The sequence below is a fragment of the Convolutriloba macropyga genome, chromosome 2, assembly GCF_964194025.1.
Source record: "Convolutriloba macropyga chromosome 2, txConMacr16.3, whole genome shotgun sequence".
NCBI classification, from domain to species: Eukaryota; Metazoa; Xenacoelomorpha; order Acoela; family Convolutidae; genus Convolutriloba; species Convolutriloba macropyga.
Window position 1 is genome coordinate 35367218 of NC_134469.1, and position 6608 is coordinate 35373825.

Here is a 6608-nt window from a genome sequence, read left to right on the forward strand (position 1 = left end):
AGAGAGAGAGAGAGAAAGAGAGAGCGATAAATCTGATTAAAGTCTGACTTACATGTGAGACTAGTACTACCCTCACAGGCCTGGGGAAAACAAGCAAAATGTACAATTTTGATTTTATTTACCCGAAAACTTTGAATAAAATCAATTTAACAGTAAAGTAACAATCTAATAACACTGTTGAACATTGAGCGGACTTTAAATGGTAAGCAAAATTTGTTTTTTAGTTTACGTTTTGATTACTCATGAGTGTTCAAAAGTTGAAGACAGCTTGATCACAAAGCCCCTCGAGTCGTTTATTGGGTAAAAAACACTTTACGAAGTTTCCGAACAGGAATTAAATCTTCATCATCCGTTCGTTGAACCTGATAAAAAAATCCCTTCACTAATCCGAAACTTTCTACTGCAGAAAAGAAGAGAACAATTGCAAGAACTTCGTTATAAAAAGGGGGCCCCGCAATTCTTACGAAGTACTGTATCTCTCCAAACTTCTCAATGCCTGATTCATCAAAACTGACATAACAGTTTCCCATTCGAGACCTCTTGTATACCGGGGAGTCAAAATACGTGCCATTGATAACACATCGGTTCAAAAATGTTGCAGTTTCATATTGCTCGCGCCCCATTTGAACAGACGCACTATCAATGAATTCGTCAGAAAAATAGGCATCTTCAGAAGAGAATTTTCCTGAAAAATTTGTGAAGAGAGACTGAAGATTTCTGTTTTTAAGTTCAATTTCGGACAATTTGTGCTGTTGCAAAATTCTTCTGCAAATAATCTCCAGTTCTGAGTTCGAACCACTGAATACCTCACCTATGGTCCTGTTCGCTGCTTCAAAGCTCATAGCTGATTGGCATAGAAGTGGTCCGAATCTCCTTACCTGGTCCGACAGATGCTTTAAACAATGAACATTAATGGTTTCTATCCGCTCATCTCCGTGAACTGTCACAATCTCTCTACAGAAGCAATTTTCAGCAATTTTTCTGATAAGCTAACTTTTTTTTTCATCACTTGACTCGAGCAAAAGCCGCACGCCGAAAACCAAGTTCGATAGATGCAAATACAACTCTGGCGAAAGTCGATTCAGAAACACTACTGGACTAATATAAAAAAGCCAGTTAAAAATTCATTCGCCTTGAATTGCGAAATTTCGTCAAGTAATCTTAATTTTCGGGAGTACGCAATCATTTCCCGTGGGCAAGACATTATCGAAGTTGAAGTGTAAACTTGTTTCTTCTGCTGCGCTGACAGTTGTTTGTAACATAGTCGAAGTAGTTCAGGAAAGACTCCAAGAAGGACGCAATGCATATAGTCAATTGGAGCTGTTAAGGGTAGGCCTGTCATTATTGTTGCAAATGCACTTTTTCCTTTCACTCCAACAACGTTAGGTATTGCGTCTTCATTATCACTTTCTGCTGCATCAACGTAATTGTCATTTAAGGATGGCTTTCGGATTTGGCCTTCTTCAATGTAAGGGTAATACGCATGGGTTCTCCCAATTGTCTTTCCCTGTACGGTGCAATAATGGCGACCGCAGTGACCATTAAATTTATACATGTTCAACATGTGGCTTTTGGCGCCAAGGTCGCAAATCAGCAATCGTATCTTGAAAGTGACTTTAAAACTTAAGTTCTCGTTCAAATCAACTTCGATGCCGGAGACAAGCTCCGCTCGAATGTGTGGGACTAATTCAGTCCAGTCTGGATGTGTATCACCAACAGAAAGAGCAGCTAAGATTATGTTCCTACGAGCCATGCGCAACTTCGGGGGCAAATCAGCCACCTGAACCCATATCGGCCAAACTTGTTTTTTAAACGTTGACTTTTTAATACTGACACCATCAGAAAACAAAACAAGGTTCAATGTAAAGGATTGGTTGTTTTTCATATCAACGATAGGGCACAGACTCTCTTTGAAATCTGTGTTCAAATTTTTCCTTCGATAGTTGGAATATTCCGCAATTTGATTAAAGTGCCTGCCAACAATGTCCCGTAATTGGAAACGAAACTTCATTACACAGTATGAGGTTTCCGCCGTCTTCTGAATTACACGAGCTTGGTCATCGCAGTTTCTTTTCATGTTTATAATGTATGAATACCCAGACGGAAAGACATTTCCTTCAGGTAAAAAGGACTGCATCAAAGAATGTAAAGAGCTTGCGCTTTCATCGGAAAGATGGAATTTTGAGCAGAACAACTCAGTTAAATCCCTGGCTTCATTTACAGTTACTGCACTACCTATGTAAAGTTCATCACTCTGATCTGTTTCTTCTGTTACGTAAAAAGATGGCTCCACGGCAATGCCAGAAAGTGAAAACTTAATGAAGTAAATTGCGCCACGGGCGACGATGCTCGTGCAAATTCTTTGGATGGTTGAACATTTTCCACTGTATTATCTGTGCTCGACATATTAGAAGTTTGAGGAGCTGTTTCACATTCCAATAGTGATGAGTTCTGTTCAATATCACTTTCAGTTAACATTTCTGTGGTTTTATTAAGAACAGACTTTTCCAGCGTCGAGACACTTTCCAGAGTACAATTTAAAGACAATTCTGACGAATCTGCACTGCTCAAGGGACTCCTAGTCAAATTATTGTAAAGCTCAACAAGCTCAACTGCGATTTTTGCCAATGTTCACGTTTTCGTTCCTATGTTCTTTTCGTATTTCCAGAACAGCGGATGAAATGAGCTCATAAAGTACATCCTTTAAAATCAGCTTAAAATAAACGGTTTCCTGAAAATCTGCTTTTGATTTAATTTCGCATGTCCGGCAAAGGCAAGCGTTGGTTTCAAAGAAGTCCGGACCGTACTTAACGAAAACTTCGTCACCCGGGTTTAACCGCTTTTTCACACGAAGCTGTACAATATTCAGTTCACTCGAAAAATCGTACTCACAATTGGGGCTGCAATCGGAGTTAACGAATCTCATGGGGCCCAATAAAAGCAGTTGTTTACCTGTGCGTTCTGAGGACATTAACGAAAGGTTGGTTGCTACACCCTCGGGGACCTCTCTGATAAAACCAACAAGGTTTCTCCTGAGAACACATGACGCTTTGATAACATTTTTACCAGTATAGATGAGACGGTACAGTATAGATGAGACGGTAGATTTGTACGCGTTACAAACAATTTCGAAAGTTTCCTTCCATTTTTTGTCTCTTTTCAATTTTTTGAGAAGGTTGGCTTCGCTCAGTGGCTCAACGGTTCGCATAGCCAGCCGATCAGATGTTTGGACAAATTTTTCGACTGCAAGAAGTCGCGTTGAGCCAAAACGGACCAGTCTACTTTCTTTGGAAGCATTTGATCTAAAAAACTTCATTTGATTTGAAATTGTTTTGATATATGGAATTGAAATGATGGAACCCAAGTCCAGCAACTTGAGTGTGAATGAGAAATTGTCAAGAAATTTACCAGACCAAGTCCAGCAACTTGATTTAAAATTGTTTTGATTTATGGAATTCATGTCGAAAAGCCGAAAACAAAGTCAAAATGACGGAACCCAAGTCCAGCAACTTGAGTGGGAATAAAAAATTCTCAAGAAACTTACCAAACCAAGTCCAGCAACTTGATTTGAAAATGTTTTGACATATGGAATTCATGTCGAAAAGCCGAAAACAGAGTTGAAATGACGGAACCCAAGTCCAGCAATTTGAGTGTGAATGAGAAATTGTCAAGAAAATTACCAAACCAAGTCCAGCAGCTTGATTTGAAAATGTTTTGACATATGGAATTCACGTCGAAAAGCCGAAAACAGAGTTGAAATGACGGAACCCAAGTCCAGCAACTTGAGTGTGAATGAGAAATTGTCAAGAAATTTACCAAACCAAGTCCAGCAACTTGATTTGAAAATGTTTTGACATATGGAATTCATGTCGAAAAGCCGAAAACAGAGTTGAAGTGACGGAACCCAATTCCAGCAACTTGAGTGTGAATGAGAAATTGTCAAGAAATTTACCAAACCAAGTCCAGCAACTTGATTTGAAAATGTTTTGACACATGGAATTCATGTCGAAAAGCCAAAAACAGAGTTGAAATGACGGAACCCAAGTCCAGCAACTTGAGTGCGAATGAGAAAATGTCAAGAAATTCACCAAACCAAGTCCAGCAACTTGATTTGAAATTGTTTTGATATATGGAACTCATGTCGAAAAGCCGAAAACAAAGTCAAAATGACGGAACCCAAGTCCAGCAACTTGAACTTGAATAAAAAAATTCTCAAGAAACTTACCAAACCAAGTCCAGCAACTTGATTTGAAAATGTTTTGACATATGGAATTCATGTCGAAAAGCCGAAAACAGAGTTGAAATGACGGAACCCAAGTCCAGCAACTTGAGTGTGAATGAGAAATTGTCAAGAAAATTACCAAACCAAGTCCAGCAACTTGATTTGATAATGTTTTGACATATGGAATTCATGTCGAAAAGCCAAAAACAGAGTTGAAATGACGGAACCCAAGTCCAGCAACTTGAGTGTGTATGAGAAATTGTCAAAAAATTTACCAAACCAAGTCCAGCAACTTGATTTGAAAATGTTTTGACATATGGAATTCAAGTCGAAAAGCCGAAAACAGAGTTGAAATGACGGAACCCAAGTCCAGCAACTTGAGAGTGAATGAGAAATTGTCAAGAAATTTACCAAACCAAGTCCAGCAACTTGATTTGAAATTGTTTTGATATATGGAACTCATGTCGAAAAGCCGAAAACGAAGTCAAAATGACGGAACCCAAGTCCAGCAACTTGAACTTGAATAAAAAAATTCTCAAGAAACTTACCAAACCAAGTCCAGCAACTTGATTTGAAAATGTTTTGACATATGGAATTCATGTCGAAAAGCCGAAAACAGAGTTGAAATGACGGAACCCAAGTCCAGCAACTTGAGTGTGAATGAGAAATTGTCAAGAAAATTACCAAACCAAGTCCAGCAACTTGATTTGATAATGTTTTGACATATGGAATTCATGTCGAAAAGCCAAAAACAGAGTTGAAATGACGGAACCCAAGTCCAGCAACTTGAGTGTGTATGAGAAATTGTCAAAAAATTTACCAAACCAAGTCCAGCAACTTGATTTGAAAATGTTTTGACATATGGAATTCAAGTCGAAAAGCCGAAAACAGAGTTGAAATGACGGAACCCAAGTCCAGCAACTTGAGTGTGAATGAGAAATTGTCAAGAAATTTACCAAACCAAGTCCAGCAACTTGATTTGAAATTGTTTTGATATATGGAACTCATGTCGAAAAGCCGAAAACAAAGTCAAAATGACGGAACCCAAGTCCAGCAACTTGAGTGTGAATGAGAACTTGTCAAGAAATTTACAAAACCAAGTCCAGCAACTTGATTTGAAAATCTTTTGACATATGGAATTCATGTCGAAAAGCCGAAAACAGAGTTGAAATGACGGAACGCAAGTCCAGCAACTTGAGTGTGAATGAGAAATTGTCAAGAAATTTACCAAACCAAGTTCAGCAACTTGATTTGAAAATGTTGTGACATATGGAATTCATGTCGAAAAGCCGAAAACAGAGTTAAAATGACGGAACCCAAGTCCAGCAACTTGAGTATGAATAAGAAATTGTCAAGAAATTTACCAAACCAAGTCCAGCAACTTGATTTGAAATTGTTTTGATATATGGAACTCATGTCGAAAAGCCGAAAACAAAGTCAAAATGACGGAACCCAAGTCCAGCAACTTGAGTGTGAATGAGAAATTGTCAAGAAATTTACCAAACCAAGTCCAGCAACTTGATTTGAAAATGTTTTGACATATGGAATTCATGTCGAAAAGCCGAAAACAGAGTTGAAATGACGGAACCCAAGTCCAGCAACTTGAGTGTGAATGAGAAATTGTCAAGAAATTTACCAAACCAAGTCCAGCAACTTGATTTGAAATTGTTTAGATATATGGATTTTAGGTCGAAAAGCCGAAAACACAGTCAAAATGACGGAACCCATGTCCAGCAACTTGAGTGTAATTGAGAAATTGTCAAGAAAATCACCAAACCAAGTCCAGCAACTTGATTTGAAAATGTTTTGATATATGGAATTCATGTCGAAAAGCCAAAAACAGAGTTGAAATGACGGAACTCAAGTCCAGCAACTTGAGTGTGAATGAGAAATTGTCAAGAAATTTACCAAACCAAGTCCAGCAACTTGATTTGAAATTGTTTTGATATATGGAACTCATGTCGAAAAGCCGAAAACAAAGTCAAAATGACGGAACCCAAGTCCAGCAACTTGAGTGTGAATGAGAAATTGTCAAGAAATTTACCAAACCAAGTCCAGCAACTTGATTTGAAAATGTTTTGACATATGGAATTCATGTCGAAAAGCCGAAAACAGAGTTGAAATGACGGAACCCAAGTCCAGCAACTTGAGTGTGAATGAGAAATTGTCAAGAAATTTACCAAACCAAGTCCAGCAAATTGATTTGAAATTGTTTTGCGTTTTGATATATGGAATTCAGGTCTAAAAGCCGGAAACACAGTCAAAATGACGGAACCCATGTCCAGCAACTTGAGTGTAATTGAGAAATTGTCAAGTAATTTACCAAACCAAGTCCAGCAACTTGATTTGAAAATGTTTTGATATATGGAATTCATGTCGAAAAGCC